General features: G+C 42.9%; 1 protein-coding gene across 1 annotated transcript in view; it reads right to left on the bottom strand.

The window, feature by feature from the left end:
• Positions 1-1,833, bottom strand: part of LOC107807837 (uncharacterized) — a 34,187-nt gene extending 32,354 nt beyond the window's left edge. The window contains exon 1 of the mRNA XM_075254721.1: positions 1,109-1,833. The gene's annotated coding sequence lies outside the window, so the exon portion shown is untranslated. The remainder of the gene's footprint in view (positions 1-1,108) is intronic.
• Positions 1,834-18,832: the final 16,999 nt, after the last annotated feature.

Below are 18,832 nucleotides of genomic sequence, written 5' to 3'. Positions count from 1 at the left end.
AAAAGAAAACTCGAAACCATGCTCATGTTTTATTTTTAACTTCTTATTTCATGCATTTGACCGAACCCAATCCTAAGACATGAGAGTAATTAGTTACTAATGGGCTTTGGTCATTCTCCCACCCATGACCCAACAATCATTCAAACAAACAGATAAGCCAAGAAAAACGAGACCCAAATCACACGGGAACAGAGCCAACAAAGTGACAATAAGATAAATATATGATGGATTAAATTACGATAAGGGCCACTTGGAGTTTCGCTAAACCTATTTGCACATCACATTCCTCAATTTAAGGCCGAATTGCAGCAAGATTCTTTTAGCCTTAACCTCACTAATAGCCAAGTTCGCATACCCAAACAATACAAATTAGTACAAATAAAGATTGTATGCTAGAAAGAATTCTCAATGCATTGTTATTATCTCTAAAGAAATAAAACTTATCCTAACATGAAGGAGCAATTCCAACTATTCACAGGGAATACACCGAATGTGCAGGTATGACACCCTTTCAACACAAAATTGTTCACATTAGCACTGTCAATTGTGAGGGTCCAATACAATAGTAGATTAGTGTTGCTTCAAATAAAAGCTAATTCATGACTTAAAATGACTAGCTTAAATCATATGAGCTTGAGTGACTGCACTCCAAATTAACGTGAATAGCAGAGGCAAAAATGCACATGCCAAACCTTAACCAATAATTTTCTTTTAAAACAAAGGACACTTAAGGTGGACACAAAGGATATTCACTCATGAATTTCAATCCAAAACACATGATAACCCCATAAAATGAGTAATTCACTCAATATTCGAGAAAACATCATATATTAAGGAAGATACTACTTCTGAGCAATTCCAGAATCAAACAAAACTTAACCCATTAACACTTAAGCCTTAAACGGATATGAGCATACTCAAACAGTGAGGGAAAAATCATTTAAATTAACCTGTGGCACCTAACTGCTCATATGAGCAATGAAAGCATGGCAGTCATCTTTACACAAGTTAACCAATTCTATGACCTTAAATCCGACTAAACCCCAAAGATCTTTTCATAATTTAATCCATCATATACAAAGTAAAGAGAAAAAGGAAAGAGATGAACCTGAAATCACAGCTTTCCAATATATTCAATTCTCCAACGATTACAACTTCGTTAGAACTTCGACAACCGAACTCGAACAGGAAATAGAACAAAATAACAGCGACTGGGTTAGCGAACACCCAATTAGAACTGCAAACTCCGAACCGGCAGGCAAACCTCGACTCCTCAACATTTCAGTTTAACTCCATATTTAAGAATCACAACCAAAATGTTGGAAGAGGAAACAGAAGTCCGAAATTAAAATAAGTAATCAGAAAATCTTTTTTTTTTTTTTTGAATTAAAGCCAAAACACACGAAAAATCTGAAAAATAGAATGATGAAAGGAAAAACCCACTTCGAAGAACCCCCCCCCCCCACACACAATCTCTGTCCAGACACAAATATATAGCCCTCTCCCGAAGCTTCTCTTCTTCCTTTGCAAGAAATCGCAAAAATCCTTCAAAAATCCGAAAATTCCACTAAAATTTTGAAAATCTCCTTCTTTTTGGTAAAAATCTGGACAAATGGAGGGGTATGATTAATTTTATTAATCATATCCTACCCTTCGTCCATCATCTACCGTTGAAAGAGATTCACGTGTGAGAGAGCAAAACAAGACGCGGATTCGAATCAAAATCGGTTATTTTTCAGGCCACGTGAAAAAAGAGAGAAGGAAAAGGGGGACCATGAGTTAACCCGGCCGATTCCGGCGAGTTTGGAGGTGGGCAGAGGCTGGAAAAAGAAAAGGGGGGCGCCGATTTGGGTAGTCTTTAGGGTTAGGGATTTGGGTTATAAGGTCGTATTTATATGGGGGTGGGATAAGACATGGGCCATTGGATTATATGATATGAATGGCTACGATTTAGAGGGGGAATGGGCGGGTATATGGGTCGTTTGGGTTAAAAATAGGTCAGGGGTGTTGGGTTGCTGATTTGGGCTTCAAAAATGTGCGAAATTGGGCCAAAAAGGACTGAAAATTCAAATTAAATACCTATAAAAACTCTAAATTAATTTTGATAAACTATTAGTATTAAAAATAAAACTAAAAATTAAAGTTGAAACTATTTTTGGTATTTTCAAAGATTATATTAGGATTGAAATATGCTAAAAGTAATATATCTTTCTAAAAATACCTAATACTGAATTAAATAGAAAGTGAAACTATTTTTGTATTTTTTTTTTCAATTTTTTTGTGCCTTAAAACAGAATTAAAATTAGTAATAAAGTAAAATCCTATATAAATAAACCCAAGTAAATAGCCTAAAAATACTAGGACTATTAGAGGTGATTTTAATGCGTGAGTCAAAAATTACATGTCTACAAATGTATCTATCTATCTATCTATCTATCTATCTATCTATCTATCCATTTTTTTTAATAAGAAACATGTGTTATGTAAATTGAAATAAGGAAATAATATTATATAAATTTTTTAAAATTTATATCTCACTAATATGTACCCTAAAGTTAGTATATATATATATATATATTCTCTGCCGAGGCCATCTAGCGAGATCGAATCCTTGACAAATGTTCATACACATATATGATCACCATACATCGGCTAGTGAAAGAAAAACATGAGATTTTTACATCACTTTTAAAATATTTTGATTTAAGAAATACACATTAATAATGTAAATATCATTTTGCACTATTAGTGATTCTTAATGCGATAGTAGGGTAATTAATATTGTTTACCCTTAAAAACGGATAACACTTGAATTTATATGCAGTTTTAAAGATACATGGGTTAATCCAGTGCAAATGATTTGTGACGTTAGATAAGCAATTAAAAGATAGAGTAAATAACAAAACCAATGATGATACTGAATCCGGGCTTGGTTAAAGGCTTAACAAGAAGCTCGCCTTCGGTTTTGAACCAATGTTTATGAAGAACTTATGAACCAAAACAAGAACTTTAAATAACCTTTAGAAACAGAGAAAAATAGATGTATGTTGCCTTGGTATGCATGTTATAGAGTGTTTAATTGATAATCATATTTTCTTATATATAGTAGGGGAGTTTTACCCTATCTACAATTCTAAAAAAAGGTAAAAATCTTCCTTTTCACTAATCACTGATTTACTGCTGATATGGGCACGCCGTGATATCCGGTTGGACATGGATATCACGACCCTTTATTAATAGTGGGTGGTCATTCGGTAATGCTCGCTGAGGTCTTGGAACTCGAACCAGACCCGGGGCATGGTCTCAATGGCTTCGAGGCAGGTGTTTTGCTTGGGCCTTGATGTGAGAGGCTCCTAGCTTCGATTTCAATTTCCTGCAGTCATGTCCTTGCTTCGTTTGCCTCACCGAAAAATCAGGGTACTCACTATCCTCGGTTTTACCCGTGTACTGACAGTCCCCTTGTTTCTCAGAGAATAGGTTTGCCGAAACGATGAAAAACGATAGTTGTTCTCCGATTTCTTCCTCCGTACGTTTCAGCGAAGGAGCTGAAACATCCTATCAGTCGCATCGTTTTGACTTTGGACACATGTTAATAATCGGTTGGTTGCCCTCGAATGCGAAATGTCGCCTACTTCTCTATAGAAACTTCCATCCTTTAATCTTTTTCTACTTTTCGACCAAGCTTTTACTTTCGAGCTTCCCAACTATCATCAAAGTTCTTTCACACCTTCATACCTCCATCTTTTGATCTTTAAATCTTCATAGTGATTTCCAGGATTTTAATCAGACTTCTTTCAAATCTTCATACTCCGTTCTTGATCCTTCAAACTCGTTCTTTCAAACCTTCGTATTCTGTCTTTAAATCTTCAAACTGTCACGACCCCGGTTCGCCCTCCGTGAACCATCGTGACAACACCTAGTCTCTACGACTAGATAAGCCTAAATTACGAAAGATAACCAAACTTGCGGAAGTAAAGCAATTTAAAAATAAAACAGTAATAGTGTTTAAATGTGCCGCTCGGCATACACCATATATAAGTCTCAAAAATCAATATCTAAATCCAAGACCCGGAAACCCACGAATCACAAGCTAAGAAAAGGAAATATACATAGCTCTAACTCCGAAATTTGTCTAATGAGAACAGAAAGTACAGAAGGGCTAAATACTAAAAAGCAGGAATAGAAAGGGACTCCTATGTCTGCGGACGGGGCAGATGTACCTCGAAGTCTCTAAGTAGTCGCCTCCATCAAGGATGGTAGCCCTGATCAACGGTACTTGAATCTGCTCATGAAAGACATGCGCAGAAGGGGCATGAGTACACCACAACGGTACTCAGTAAATGCCAAGCCTAACCTCGGTTGGGTAGTGACAAGGAAGGTCAGGGCCCTACTGAGGTTAAACAAATATAAAGATCAACAGTATAGGATAGAATAGTATAAATAAGTACAGCAGTAAAATAACATAGGATATACAGAACAACAACAATTATACAGAACACGGTAAACATGGAAAGGAAATACAGCTCAACACCAATAGTAACAATCGGGGATCTCCTAGGATACCGTCCTGTAGTCCCATCTTTACATATCCAGTGAATCTCCCGGGATACAGTCCCGTAGTCCATCATATATATGTCCGAAGGATCTCCCAGGATTCCGTCCCATAGTCCAACTCATAATGCGCGGGGATCTACCGAAATCCCTTTGCGTAGTCCCAAATGTAAATACCTAGTACTGGGGAAATCTACCGGGTGCATTCCTGTAGTTCCATATAACTATGTAGGGGGATCTACCGAAAATCTAATCCGTAGTCCCAAAGTAAACAGACAAGGCGGAGCTACCGAAATCCCACATCCGTAGTCCCAAAATAAATACACAGCAGCAGTAGGAAGATAAATAGAAATAGCGAAATTCATATTAAGGCAATAAGTGATTCTAGCCTAGCATGCTGCACATAATTCAAGTAAGGCAGGTTAAATCAAATGAAGCAATTAAGTCACTTAGACATGCTTTCCTAAGCTAACAACAGGCTTAATAGTGCAAGTAGTAGAAATAGGAAAGGAAACATACTAGTAAGTACATAAAGAAAATCGGATTTCTAACAATTAGCACAAGTACGCACTCGTCACCTCATGTACAAGGCATTTCAATTACTAAATATACCAATTCTAAGGGAAAGGTCCCCCACACAAGGTTAGACAAGCCACTTACCTCGAACCGACTCAAAATCAACCCAACACCACGTCTTTGCCATGAGTACTCGACTCCAAATGACCTAAATCTATTCAATTCAATTGCATAATGTAAATAACACTTCAAGTAACTGATTCTACAATTAAATTCTAAGCTAATACGCGAAATTATGTAAAATGATCAAAATGCCCCTCAAGCCCACATCTCGGAATTGGGTGAAATTTATATTTTCAGAAACCGCGTACTCTCACGAGTTTATACATAACAAGAACACTGAAATCAGAGTTCAAATGACCCCTCAAATACTCAAATAAAGGCCTCTTAAACTCAAGCCATAATTACCCATTTTTCCCAAATTTCTCACCACTAATTAGGTCTTTAATCACATAAAAATAAGTTATGAAGTCATGGACGTTACCTCCAAGTAATTCCCCTTTGTTTTCCTAAAATATCTCTCTAAAAAGCTTCAAACTCGGATGAAAATAGTGAAAGAATCCCTCAAATTCGCGAAGGCAACTATTTATATCTTCTGCCCAGCGATTTCCGCATTTGCGGCCCTGGGACCGCATCTGTGGTCCCGCTTCTGTGGACACAACATCGCATTTGCGACTTTCATTAAAATACCAGCTTCTACATCTGCGGACCTCTAACCGCAGGAGCGGTTCCACTTCTGCGAGCCCTTTACCGCATCCGCCGTTCCTAAGGAATTGACACAAAACCGCTTCTGCGGCCCTTTAGCCACTTCTGCGGTGCCGCATCTACGGTCCCCAAACCACAGATGCGAAAATACCAGAAGACCAGCTGCTGCAGCAACTTCAACTCCAAAATTTCCTCCGTTAACCATTCGAATTCATCCCGAGGTCCCCGGGACCTCAACCAAAGGAATCAACATATCCAAAAACCTTATTCATACTTGTACAAATCTTCAAAACACCGCAAACAACATCAAAACAACTAAAACGCATCGGATTCAAGCCTAAGTTTCTAAAATCTTCTGAATTCCACTTTCAATCAAAAACCCAACCAAAACACGTCCGAATGACCTGAAATTTTGCACACACATCCCAAATGACATAACGAAACTACTGCAACTCTCAGAATTCCCTTCCGGCCCTTGGATCAAAATCTCACTATCGAACCAGAAACTTCCAAAATTTAACTTTCGGCATTTCAAGCCTAAATTTGCTATGGAGCTCCAAAACACAATCCGAACACGCTCCTAACCCCGAAATCACCCAACGGAGCTAACAGAACCATCAGATTTCCGTTCCGAGGCCGTCTCCATACTATTCTGACTAAGGTCACTTTTCCAACACATAAGCTCTCATTTAGGGACTAAGTGTCCTAAAACTCTCCGGAACTCAAAACCGAACATCCGAACAAATCAAAATAGCAGAATAAACTTGGGGAAAACAGTTAATAGGGGATGGGGGCATTAATTCTTAAGACGACCGGCCGGATCGTCACATCTTCCTACACTTAAACATTCGTTCGTCCTCGAACGAGCATAGAGATATACCTGAAGTAGTGAAAAGATGAGGGTAACAACTGCGCATATCCTGCTCGGTCTCCTAGGTCGCCTCCTCGACCGGCTGACCCCGCCATTGAACCTTCACTGATGCAATGTTCTTTGACCTCAGCTTTCTAACCTGCCTGTCCAATATTGCCACCGGCTCCTCAATATAAGATAGATCCTTGTCCAACTAGACCGAACTGAAATCCAACACGTGCGATGGATCACCGTGATACCTCCAGAGCATCGAAACATGAAACACCAGATGAACTCCGGCCAAGGTGGGAAGTAAGTCAAGCTCATAAGCAACCTCCCCAACACGCCTCAATATCTTAAAAGGGCCAATAAACCTCAGACTCAACTTTTCTTTCTTCCCAAATCTCATAACGCCCTTCATAGACAAAACCCGAAGCAGAACCCGCTCTCCAACCATATAGGAAACATCACGAACGTTCCGGTCCGCATAACTCTTCTGTCTGGATTGGGCTATACGGAGCCTATCCTGAATCACCTTAACCTTCTCCAAAGCATCCTAAACTAAGTCTGTTGATCTCACTCGGCTCAAACCAACCCACCGGGATCTACACCGTCTCCCATATAAAGCTTTATACGGTGTCATCTGAATGCTGGACTGATAGCTATTGTTATAAGCAAACACCACCAATGGCAAGAACCGATCCCAAGACCCTTCAAACTTAATCACACACGCATGGAGCATATCCTCAAGAATCTTAATAGTGCGCTCGGACTGTCTGTCCGTCTGAGGGTGAAATGCTGTACTCAACTCCACTCGAGTACCCAACGCTGAACAGCTCTCCAGAATAGTGATGTGAACTGAGTACCTCTATCTAAAATGATGGAAACCGGAATACCATGCAGACGAACAATCTCCCGGATATAGATCTCCGCCAGCCGCTCGAGGAATAAGTAGTACACACAGGAATAAAGTGAGTGGACTTGGTCAGTCAATCCACAATCACCCAAATAGCATCAAACTTTCTCAACGTTCGTGGGAGCCCAACTACAAAGTCTATGGTGATCCGCTCCCACTTCCACTTCAGAATATCTATCTGCTGAAGCAACCCACCCGGTCTCTGGTGCTCATACTTCACCTACTGATAGTTGAGACACCGAGCTACGAATCTAACTATATCTTTCTTTATTTGCCTCCACCAATAGTGCTTTCTCAAATCCTGATACATCTTCACGGCACCCGGATGAATGGAATACCGCGAACTATGGGCCTCCTCTAGAATCAACTCTCAAAGCCCATCAACATTGTATCTGACCCTGCATCCTTAATACCCCATCATCACCAATAGTCACCTCTATGGCATCCCCGTGCTGAACCTTGTCCTTGAGGGCAAGAAAATGAGGGTCATCATACTGTCGCTCCCTGATACGATCAAATAAGGAAGACCGAGAAACCACGCAAGCTAGAACCCAACTAGGCTTCGAAAGATCCAATCTCACAAACTGGCTGGCTAAGGCCTGAACATCCATCGCCATAGGCATCTCCGATGCTGGTAAATAAGCCAAACTTCCCAAACTCTCTGCCCGACGACTCAAAGCATCGACCACCACATTGGCCTTGCCTGGGTGATACAAAATAGTGATATCATAGTCCTTTAGCAACTCTAACCACCTCCTCTGGCGCAAATTTAGATCCTTTTGCTTGAACAAGTGTTGCAAGCTCTGATGGTCAGTATAAATCTCACAGGGAACGCCGTATATGTAATGACCAAATCTTCAGGGCGTGAACAATGAAAACTAACTCAAGGTCGTGAACAAGGTAGTTCTTCTCATGTATATTCAACTGTCTGGATGCGTAGGCAATCACCCTACCATCCTGCATCAACACCGCTCCGAGGCCAACCCTCGAGGCATCACAATAGACTGTATAAGACCCCGAACCTGTAGGCAGTATCAAAATTGGGGTTGTGGTCAAGGCTGTCTTGAGCTTCTGAAAGCTCGCCTCACACTCCTCCGTCCACTGAAACGAAGTACCCTTCTGGGTCAATCAGGTCATAAGGGCTACAATCATTGAAAACCCCTCCACAAAGCGACGGTAATAGCCCGCCAAGCCAAGGAAACTGCGGATCTTCATAGCTGAGGATGGTCTGGGCCAACTCTGCACGACCTCTATCTTCTTCGGATCCATCTAAATACCCTCACTCGATACCACGTGGCCGAAGAATGCCACTGAATCCAACCAAAACTCACGTTTCGAGAATTTAACATATAACTTCTTCTCTCTCAAAGTCTGAAGCACAGTCCTCAGGTGCTGCTCATGATCTTCCCCACTCTGGGAATACACCAGTATATCATCAATAAAGACAATGACGAACGAGTAAAGATACAACCGGAACACACTGTGCATCAAATGCATAAAGGCTGCTTGGGCATTAGTCAGCCCAAATGACATAACAAGGAACTCGTAATGACCATACCGAGTCCTGAAAGTAGTCTTCGGGATATTGGGCTCCCGAATCTTCAACTGATGGTAACCTGAGAGCAAATCAATCTTAGAAAACACTCGTACACCCTGAAGCTGGTCAAACAGATCATCAATACGAGGCAAAGGATAACAGTTCTTCATTTTAACCTTGTTCAACTGGCAATAATCAATACACATACGCATAGAACCATTCCTTTTCTTCACAAACAAGACAGGAGCACCCTCAAGATGATACAGTGGGCCGAATAAAACCTTTATCAAGAAATTCCTGTAACTGATCCTTCAACTCCTTCAACTTAGGAGGAGCCATACGATATGGAGGAATAGAAATGGGCTGAGTGCTCGGCAACAGATCAATGCCGAAATCAATATCTCTATCAGGCGACATGCCTGGAAGATCAGCTGGAAACACATCGGGAAAATCCCGTACTACTGGAACTGAATCAACTGAATGGGTATCAATACTCACATCTCTCACATAAGCTAAATATGCATCACACCCCTTCTCAACCATACACCAAGCTTTAAGAAAAGAAATAACTCTACTAGGAGTGTGATCTAAAGTATCCCTCCACTCAACACGCGGTATACCTGGCATAGCCAGTGTCACGGTTTTGGCGTGACAATCAAGAATAGCATAATGGGGCGGCAACTAGTCCATGCCCAAGATAATATCGAAATCTACTATGCTGAGTAACAATAAATCGGTTTTACTCTCAAAACCACTAAGAGCAACCAAACACGACTGATAAACGCGGTCCACAACAAGAGAATCTCCAACAGGAGTTGGAACATAAATAGGGGAACTCAAAGAATCCCGAGATACACCTAAATGCAGAGCAAAATAAGAAGACACATAAGAGTAAGTTGAGCCTGGATCGAATAGAATCGATGCATCTCTGTGGCAAACCAATATAATACCTGTGATGACAGAATCAGAGGCAACAGCCTCGGTATGAGCAGGAAGGGCATAGCATAGTATCTGGCCTCCCCCTCTAGGGCGACCTCTACCTCCCCAACCTCTACCTCTAGCTGGATGAGCAGGTGGGGTAGCAACTGGAGCAATAACCATAGCCTGAGAACTCTGCAGGGCACGCTGTGGCTATGAAGTCTGTGGAGGTGCACCCCTCCCAAGTCTGGGGCAATCCCTCACCATATGGTGTGTGTTACCACACTCAAAAAAAGCTTTGGGAGGACGTGGCGGCTATGACTAGCTCGGGCCAAGTCTACTGGACTGACCTCTGAAAGCACCCCGCGAAGGAGCTGAATGAGGCTCCTGAGGTCTAGGAGGAGCTAGAGCACTACCGGCTGCTGGAAGAGCTGAATGAACTGGGAGACTCATATAACCCCTACCATAATGACCTGCAGCTGGGGTACGGGCACCAGAATAATGGCTTGACTCTCGAGATCTCTTGACCTTCCTCTCCTCTCTCTCCCTAGCATGCATACCCTCGATCCTCCTAGCAATGCTCACCACCTGCTAATAAGAAATATCCATCTCTAACTCACGAGCCATGCTAGATTTGATGCTGGGAATAAGGCCCTGCGAACCGTATCACGGATAGTAGAAACCCAGGTTGGCGCATGCCTAGCCAAACTGGTGTAATAGACAACATACTCTGATACAGTCATAGCGCCCTGGAGCAAATACTCAAACTCTGCGCGCCATGCGTCCCTGAGGCTCTAAGGAACATACTGTCTTAGGAACAGATCTAAAAACTGAGTCCAAGTCAGTGAAGCAGCCTTATCTGGACTGTCTAACTCATAGGTGCACCACCACTCATAGGCGGCTTCTCGAAGCTGGAAGGTAGTGAAAGAAACCCTGCTCGATCCTAAGATACCCATGGTACGGAGAATGCAGTAACACTCATCAAGAAATCCCAGAGCATCGTCCGATGCTAGACCACTAAATACAGGGGGCTTGTACTTCTTGAACCTCTCAAGCCTTAGCTGCTCATCCTCGGAAGTCGCTGCCCTGTCCTCGGGCTGAACTGGCACTGCAGGCGGCATAGGAATAATATCAGGGACCTGCTCAACATGCACTCACTGCTTAAGAGTGTGGGCGGTAGGGGTCTGTGCTCCTCCCCCGCCTGAGACATAGCTGCACCAAGGGGAAGCAACCCTGCCTGAGCCAAGGTGGTATACATGCTCATGAACTGTTCCAAAGTCTCATGAAGAGCTAGAGTGGTAGTAGAAGTAGGTGTGTCAGGTGCCTGAACTCTAGCTGAATCCACTGGTGGTACCTCGGCGGCAGCTCGCGTAGGTGCCCTAGCTGCACCACATGTGTATCCTCGGCCTCTACCCCAACCCCGGCCTCTAACGACTGCAGTAGGGGCGCGGGTGCCTGATCGTCTCGGGTAGCACATGTCCTCACCATCTATGATAGAATAGAAGACAGAAGTTTAGAATTGTGATGTCAAAATACCACACGACAAGGAAATCAAATGAAGTGGAAATTTTCCTAACAGTTACATAGCCTCTCGTAGATAAGTACAGACGTCTCCGTACCGATCAGCGAGACTCTAATAAAGTGATTTGTGATCCATGACTCCTATGAACCTAGAGCTCTGATACCAACTTGTCACGACCCCGATTCGCCCTCCGTGAACCATCGTGACGGCACCTAGTCTCTACGACTAGGTAAGCCTAAATTGCGAAAGATAACCAAACTTGCGGAAGTAAAGCAATTTAAAAACAAAAATAAAATAGTAATAGTGTTTAAATGTGCCGCTCGACATACACCATATATAAGTCTCAAAAACCAATATCTAAATCCAAGACCCAAAAACCCACGAATCACAAGCTAAGAAAAGAAAATACTACATAGCTCTAACTCCGAAATTTGTCTAATGAGAACAGAAAGTACAGAAGGGATAAATACTAAAAGGCAGGAATAGAAAGGGACTCCTTGATCTGCGGATGCGGCAGATGTACCTCGAAGTCTCTAAGTAGTCGCCTCCCTCAAGGATGGTAGGCCTGATCAGCGGTACCTGAATCTGCACATGAAAGACATGCGTAGAAGAGACATAAGTACACCACAGCGGTACTCAGTAAGTGCCAAGCCTAACCTCGGTTGGGTAGTGACGAGGAAGGTCAGGGCCCTACTGAGGTTAAACAAATATAAAGATCAACAGTATAGGATAGAACAATATAAATAAGTACGGCAGTAAAATAACACAGGATATACAGAACAACAACAATTATACAAAACACGGTAAACATGGAAAGGAAATACAACTCAACACCAATAGTAACAATCGGGGATCTCTTAGGATACCGTCCCGTTATCCCATCTTTACATATCCAGTGAATCTCCCGGGATACCGTCATGTAGTCCATCATATATATGTCCTAAGGATCTCCCAGGATCCCGTCCCATAGTCCAACTCATAGTGCAAAGGGATCTACCGAATATTGTTCCGTAGTCCCAAATATAAATACCCAGTACTGGGAAAATCTACCAGGTGCATTCCCGTAGTTTCATATAATTGTGCAGGGGGATCTACCGGGAATCTAACCCGTAGTCCCAAAGTATATATGTAGGGGGATCTACTAGGAATATAACACGTAGTCCCAAAGTAAACAGACTAGGGGGAGCTACCGGAATCCCACATCCGTAGTCCCAAAATAAATACACAGCAGCAACAGGAAGATAAACAGAAATAGCAAAATTCATATTAAGGCAATAAGTGATTTTAGCCTAGCATGCTGCACATAATTCAAGTAAGGCAGGTTAAATCAAATGAAGCAATTAAGTCACTTAGACATGCTTTCCTAAGCTAACAACTGGCTTAGTAGTGCAAGTAATAGAAACAGGAAAGGAAACATAGTAGCAAGTACTTAAAGAAAATCGGATTTCCAACAATTAGTACAAGTACGCACTGGTCACCTCACGTACAAGGCATTTCAAACCAAATATACCAATCCTAGGGGGAAGGTCTCCCACACAAAGTTAGACAAACCACTTACCTCGAACCGGCTCAAAATCAACCCAACACCATGTCTTTGCCATGAGTACTCGACTCTAAATGACCCAAATCTATTCAATTCAATTGCATAATGTAAATAACACTTAAAGTTACTGATTCTACAATTAAATTCTAAGCTAATACGCAAAATTATGTAAAATGACCAAAATGCCCCTCGAGCCCACGTCTCGGAATCGGGTGAAATTTATATTTTCAGTAACCTTGTACTCTCACGTGTCTATATATAACAAGAACGCTGAAATTGGAGTCCAAATTGACCCTCAAATCCTCAAATAAAGGCCTCTTAAACTCAAGCCTTAATTACTCATTTTTCCCAAATTTCTCACCACTAATTAGGTCTTTAATCACATAAAAATGAGTTATGAAGTCAAGGACATTACCTCCAAGTGATTCCCCTTTGTTTTCCTTAAAAATCTCTCTAAAAAGCTTCAAACCCGGATGAAAATGGTGAAAGAATCCCTCAAATTCGCGAAGGCAACTATTTATATGTTCTGCCCAGCGATTTTCGCATTTGAGGCCCTGGGACCGCATCGCGGTCCCGCTTCTGCGAACACATCGTCACATCTATGACTTTCATTAAAATGCCTGCTTTCGCATTTGCGGACCTCTAACCGCAGGAGCGGTTCCGCTTCTGCGAGCCCTTTACCGCATCTGCGGTTCCTGAGGAATTGACACAAAGCCGGTTCTGCGGCCCTTTAGCCTCTTCTGCAGCGTCGCATCTGCGGTCCCCAAACCGCAGATGCGAAAATACCAGAAGACCAGCTGCTGCAGCAACTTTAACTCTAATATTTCCTCCGTTAACCATCCGAATTTATCCCGAGGTCCCCGGGACCTCAACCAAAGGCATCAACATATCCTAAAACCTTATTCAAACTTGTACAAATCTTCAAAACACCTCAAACAACATCAAATCAACCAAAACACATCAGATTCAAGCCTGAGTTTCTAAAATCTTCCGATTATGCTTTCGATCAAAAACCCAACCAAAACACGTCCCAATGACCTGAAATTTTGCACACACATCCCAAATGACACAACGGAACTACTGCAACTCTCAGAATTCCATTCCGGCCCTCGGATCAAAATCTCACTATCGAACCGGAAACTTCCAAAATTCAACTTTCAAAATTTCAAGCCTAAATTAGCTACGGAACTCCAAAACACAATCCGAATACGCTCCTAACCCTGAAATAACCCAACGGAGCTAACATAACCATTAGATTTCAGTTCCGAGGCCATCTCCACACTGTTCCGACTACAATCACTTTTCCAACACTTAAGCTCTCATTTAGGGACTAAGTGTCCCAAAACTCTCCGAAACTCAAAATCGAACATCCCGTCAAATCAAAATAGCAGAATAAACTAGGGGAAAGCAGTTAATAGGGGATCGGGACAATAATTCTTAAGACGACCGGCCGGGTCGTCACACAAACTTCTCCAGATAACAATGGCTAAAAGATCTAAATCTGTCCCTCAACAAGCTGCCTCCTCATCTTCCCAACCGGCCGCTAGTGAAGTAGTTGCCCTTGAAACGGCTATTCCCGAGGTGGCTATCGACGAACTGGCCCCCAAGACTCACTTGAAAATGTTTATTCCCGAGGCCTGCTCATTTGTAGATGACTTTAAGGTCGAGAAACCCTCATGCAAATAGGACTGGGGTAAAGGAGCATCAAGGTACATATGCTCCATGACCAAAGACGTCCTTCCCGTGGTCCGAAGGGACTGTAATTGGGAAGGTAATGATGTTGTAGTCCCCGGGCCTGAGGATTCCATTACTACCCATGTTGAGGGGTACTTAAGTTTTTATATTTACCCCTTCACACTGGGCTCGGTGGACCCATTTCTTTTGGAGTTTTGCAAGAGGTACGAGGTGTGCCTCGGTCAAATCCATCCGTCTCTATGGAGTATCGTGATCCTCCTTCGTTATTTCGTGAACAAGACCGAGTCTCGTCGGTTGAACATCGATCATCTACTCCGTTTATACGGTCCTCGAATTTTTTGAGGGGGAATAATCAAGCTCACCCGCCGGGCCAACAAAGCCTCTTTTGGAGCATTGATGAAGACCGAGACCGATGCTGGGAGGCATGCTTCATTCGGGTGAAGACTGAAGACTTGATCCCTCTCGAGTTCATTTCATTTCCTAAGAAGTGGAATGCATCTCGTAAGTGCAATCTCTCCTTAAGCGTCAATTTTATCTTCATTTTCTTTCTTCTCATTCATACTCGTGGTTGCGCAGCTGTTTCTCGGGTCCCAAATGCGGTCTCTCGGCTAAAGGAGTGGATCGAGGGCATCTACACACAAATGACCTATTCTGAGCGTGCATGGCGCAAGCTTTTGAAGGGAATATGGGAGGCTCGTTCTCAGGGTAAGGTCTTTCCCCGAACAGTTAGCTTTTTAATTTAGATCATACTAACTTTTCTTCCCTTCCCCCCTCCCGTTTTCGTAGGTTTGCCTAAGACCACCGAACTTCGGCCTCTAGAAGGGGAAGAGGACATATCCTTGTCTGTTGATCCCCCCATTACGGGACATCCCGAGGCTGCCATGGGAGAAAAAAGAAGAAGAATAGAAAGGCTTCTGGCTCCCTGAGCTCCGTGGTGAAGCCAAAGAAAAGAGTGGCTCGTAAGCCCAAGAGGAGCTCCAATTCTCGGGTGCTAGATTTTGATTCACTTTTTCGGCTTAGAGATGAGCCTAAAGAAGACAACATTTTTATTGCTTGTGGATCGACCCCTCCTAGGGAGCAGACAGCAGTCGAGGAGGAGATTCGTGAGTCCGACCTCCCTCAGATACGGGAGGTCAATGTGGAGATGGAGGTTAAGACCTCCGGGACATCGGTTCCGCTCTAAAGGAAGTGCCCGGTATAATAGATATTACAGGGATTCCCTCCTACACCGAGTCCATGCTCGAGGAGGCTCAAGCAGGAAAGGAGAAGTCTAATGGAAGGGTCCATGGCACGGACAAATTTATTCATTCCGTTTTTGATGGTGTGGACTTGTCCGCTTTGGAAGCTTTTTCCGGGCTGAGCGACTTAGAAGTTCCGAAGAAGGACACACCCTTGGAAGTTGGCAGTTTAAGCCTAATATTGATCAATCAGTTCCCTGCTCCGAGTCTGGACCCCGGTCGCAAGAGATCGATTATTCTTACCGTCCCGGAGGATGCCCGGGTTCTATCTGCTCCCATGGGGATAGCCAGCTACCTCCGATGCCTGGTGGCCAAGGAGGATAGGAAAAAATGAATGAGGTGAACATGTCATTCCTTGTCAATGAGTCGTAGCAAGCGCTGAACCGAGTAAGACATCATTACGTTCTTTTCTACTTTACTTAGGCTTTGATATTTCTCACGTCTTTCACCTTTTTGCAGGACTCGATACTTCATCATAAGAGCTTCCTCCGATACCGTGTCGAGGTCAACCAACTTGAGCTCGAGGTCAAGAAGCAGGCCCAAAATAGGGATATGTACAAGCTCCCCAGCGAGCAACAAGAAGGGGGCATTAAGGACCTTCGGGCCGAGCTGGATAGGGCCTAGAAAGAAGAATCGGTCCTGAGGCGGGAGCATAACGACTTTGAAATTAGAAACGAGGAACTAGTAATGGTGGCTAACGACAAAACCTCACAGGTCCACCAGAAGATTGACCAGATCGACCAACTCCGAAAGGAGATGGACAAGATCCAAGTCATGGCCAATGGGTGGAAGAGCAAGATGGATCTGATAGCCTCGGAGAAGGAAACCGCCAAGGTAAAGCTATCTTCGGTGGAGGTTCAACTTCAGGTGGCGAAGGAGATAGTTGATAAATGGGCTCAGTTAAATAAAGATCTTAGAGCATAGCTGAGCTCCGTTGCCGTAGAACGGGATGCCCTTGGTAAAGAGCTCGAAGCAACGAGGTCCAAGCTGGAGACAACCTCTGCTAATGCTGACGAGATGGTGTCCCAATAAAAGGCCGATGTTGAAGGAGCCGAGGATCGCCTGAAGGCCAATGCCGAATATGTGAGGCGGCTATCTCGAAGGGAGACCCCTCGAAGAGATCCATGCCCGAGGCTTTGGCTTGTCAGCCGAGATCGAGGAGGCTAAAAGCCTTGAGGCCGAGGCGAAGAAACTATCTGAGCCCGAAGGTGCGTAGGGCTCCGAGGGTTTTGAAGGATTCGAAGGCACCAATGATTATGGCGACGAGTCAGGCTCCGGCGAAGATCAGATGTGAATGCCTTAGAATTTTTTAGTTTTTGTGTACATATTTTTTGTTTATTTTGAGTCCGTTTTTGTTGGGCTTTTGTAAAGATATTCCGGAATATAGAAAATTTTCTTTTTGGCATTTTCAAGTTTTTTAGCATGTTTTCTCAATTTCTATTCTTGCAAATATTTCTAATGCCTTAGCATAGAACCAAATGTAATGATAAGTCATTTGTTTTTCGGAGGTCTAACCAGAACCTGACCTCGATGCAATTTTTTATTTGCTCGAAGCTTTGAAAACTTAAAGTGACCGAAAGTTTTCGAAAAATGCTTAAATGTTCTTAGACGTTGCTTTTGCCGAGGGTAACCTTTTGGTAGGTTTTGAATTTTTATTGAAGACCTTATGTTTTGATTACAGGTTTCGGATATCTACGAGCCATTTTTTTACCATGGCCATAGCCTTTTGGGTTTAGGCACTACCTAATATATTTTGTGCCTCAGTGATTTGATTGCCCGAGATGCTCGAACTTATTTCAGATGACAGTCCCCAAGCGGGGGTAGCCCTTGGGCTCGATAGTCCCCAAATAGGGATAGCCCTTAGGCTCGAGTAGGGGTAGCCCTTAGGCTCGATAGTCCCAGAATAGGGATATCCCTTAGGCTCGATGTTTTAAAAGGCAAAAATGTGTAATAACAATGTGAGAAATTTCTTTCATTTCTCTGTTTTAAGTACATGATCGAAGTGTGTAAAAGCTTGTATTATGGCTATGGTGGCCTACACGGGCACGATTTATTTGACCATTTGGCCCTTACAATAAATCCTAACCACCGGGCCGAAGCTGTTCAAGTACAAAGTTCCCTTCTTCCCTTTCTAAGAAGTCTAACTCGAGGGTGATGGCCTCTAGTATTCAAGGTTGATCTTGAAAGGGCTCGGATAATGTTGATGCGATCATTGACTCCGATTTAAAACCGGTTTTCAAATCTAAGTTAGCACGATTTACTGTTTGTGTTCAGTAAAATCAGGTGCCCCCAATTTAGTAGGCTCGAGATGTCGCACCGAGGGTAGAAGTTCAATAAAGATCGAGCTCGGGCTCGAAGGAAGAATAAGAGGCTCGAAGACCTAAATGTTCGAGGAATATCGGAGCCAAGCATGACAGACTCCGAGATAGTGCCGTTGTGAGTTTTTTACAAAAGGAAAAAATTCTCGCCACGTCCCCAATATCAATGCGTAAATTTCGGAATAGATTTGTACGAGTTAGTACAAATTCGTACCACGCTGTTATACAACTGTTCTAATAAGATTCTTTACTGTAAATGGGAATGTAACTTATTTAGGGTTCCCCTTTTATATAAAGGGGACCCCAATCATTTGTAAACATCATCTAATCATTGGCAAAGAATATACTATCTTAACTTTTTGTTCATTGTTCATTAGAATTATCCTTTAGTTTTATTGTCTTTGTTTACTGCTCTTGCCTCATTGTTCTTATCCCTCCTCGGGGTCACTGGTCTCGGGGTCGA

This window comes from Nicotiana tabacum, chromosome 6, assembly GCF_000715075.1.
Source record: "Nicotiana tabacum cultivar K326 chromosome 6, ASM71507v2, whole genome shotgun sequence".
Lineage (NCBI taxonomy): Eukaryota > Viridiplantae > Streptophyta > Magnoliopsida > Solanales > Solanaceae > Nicotiana > Nicotiana tabacum.
Note: the sequence above shows the minus strand (reverse complement) of the source record. Positions and strands in the feature narration are given on the sequence as shown.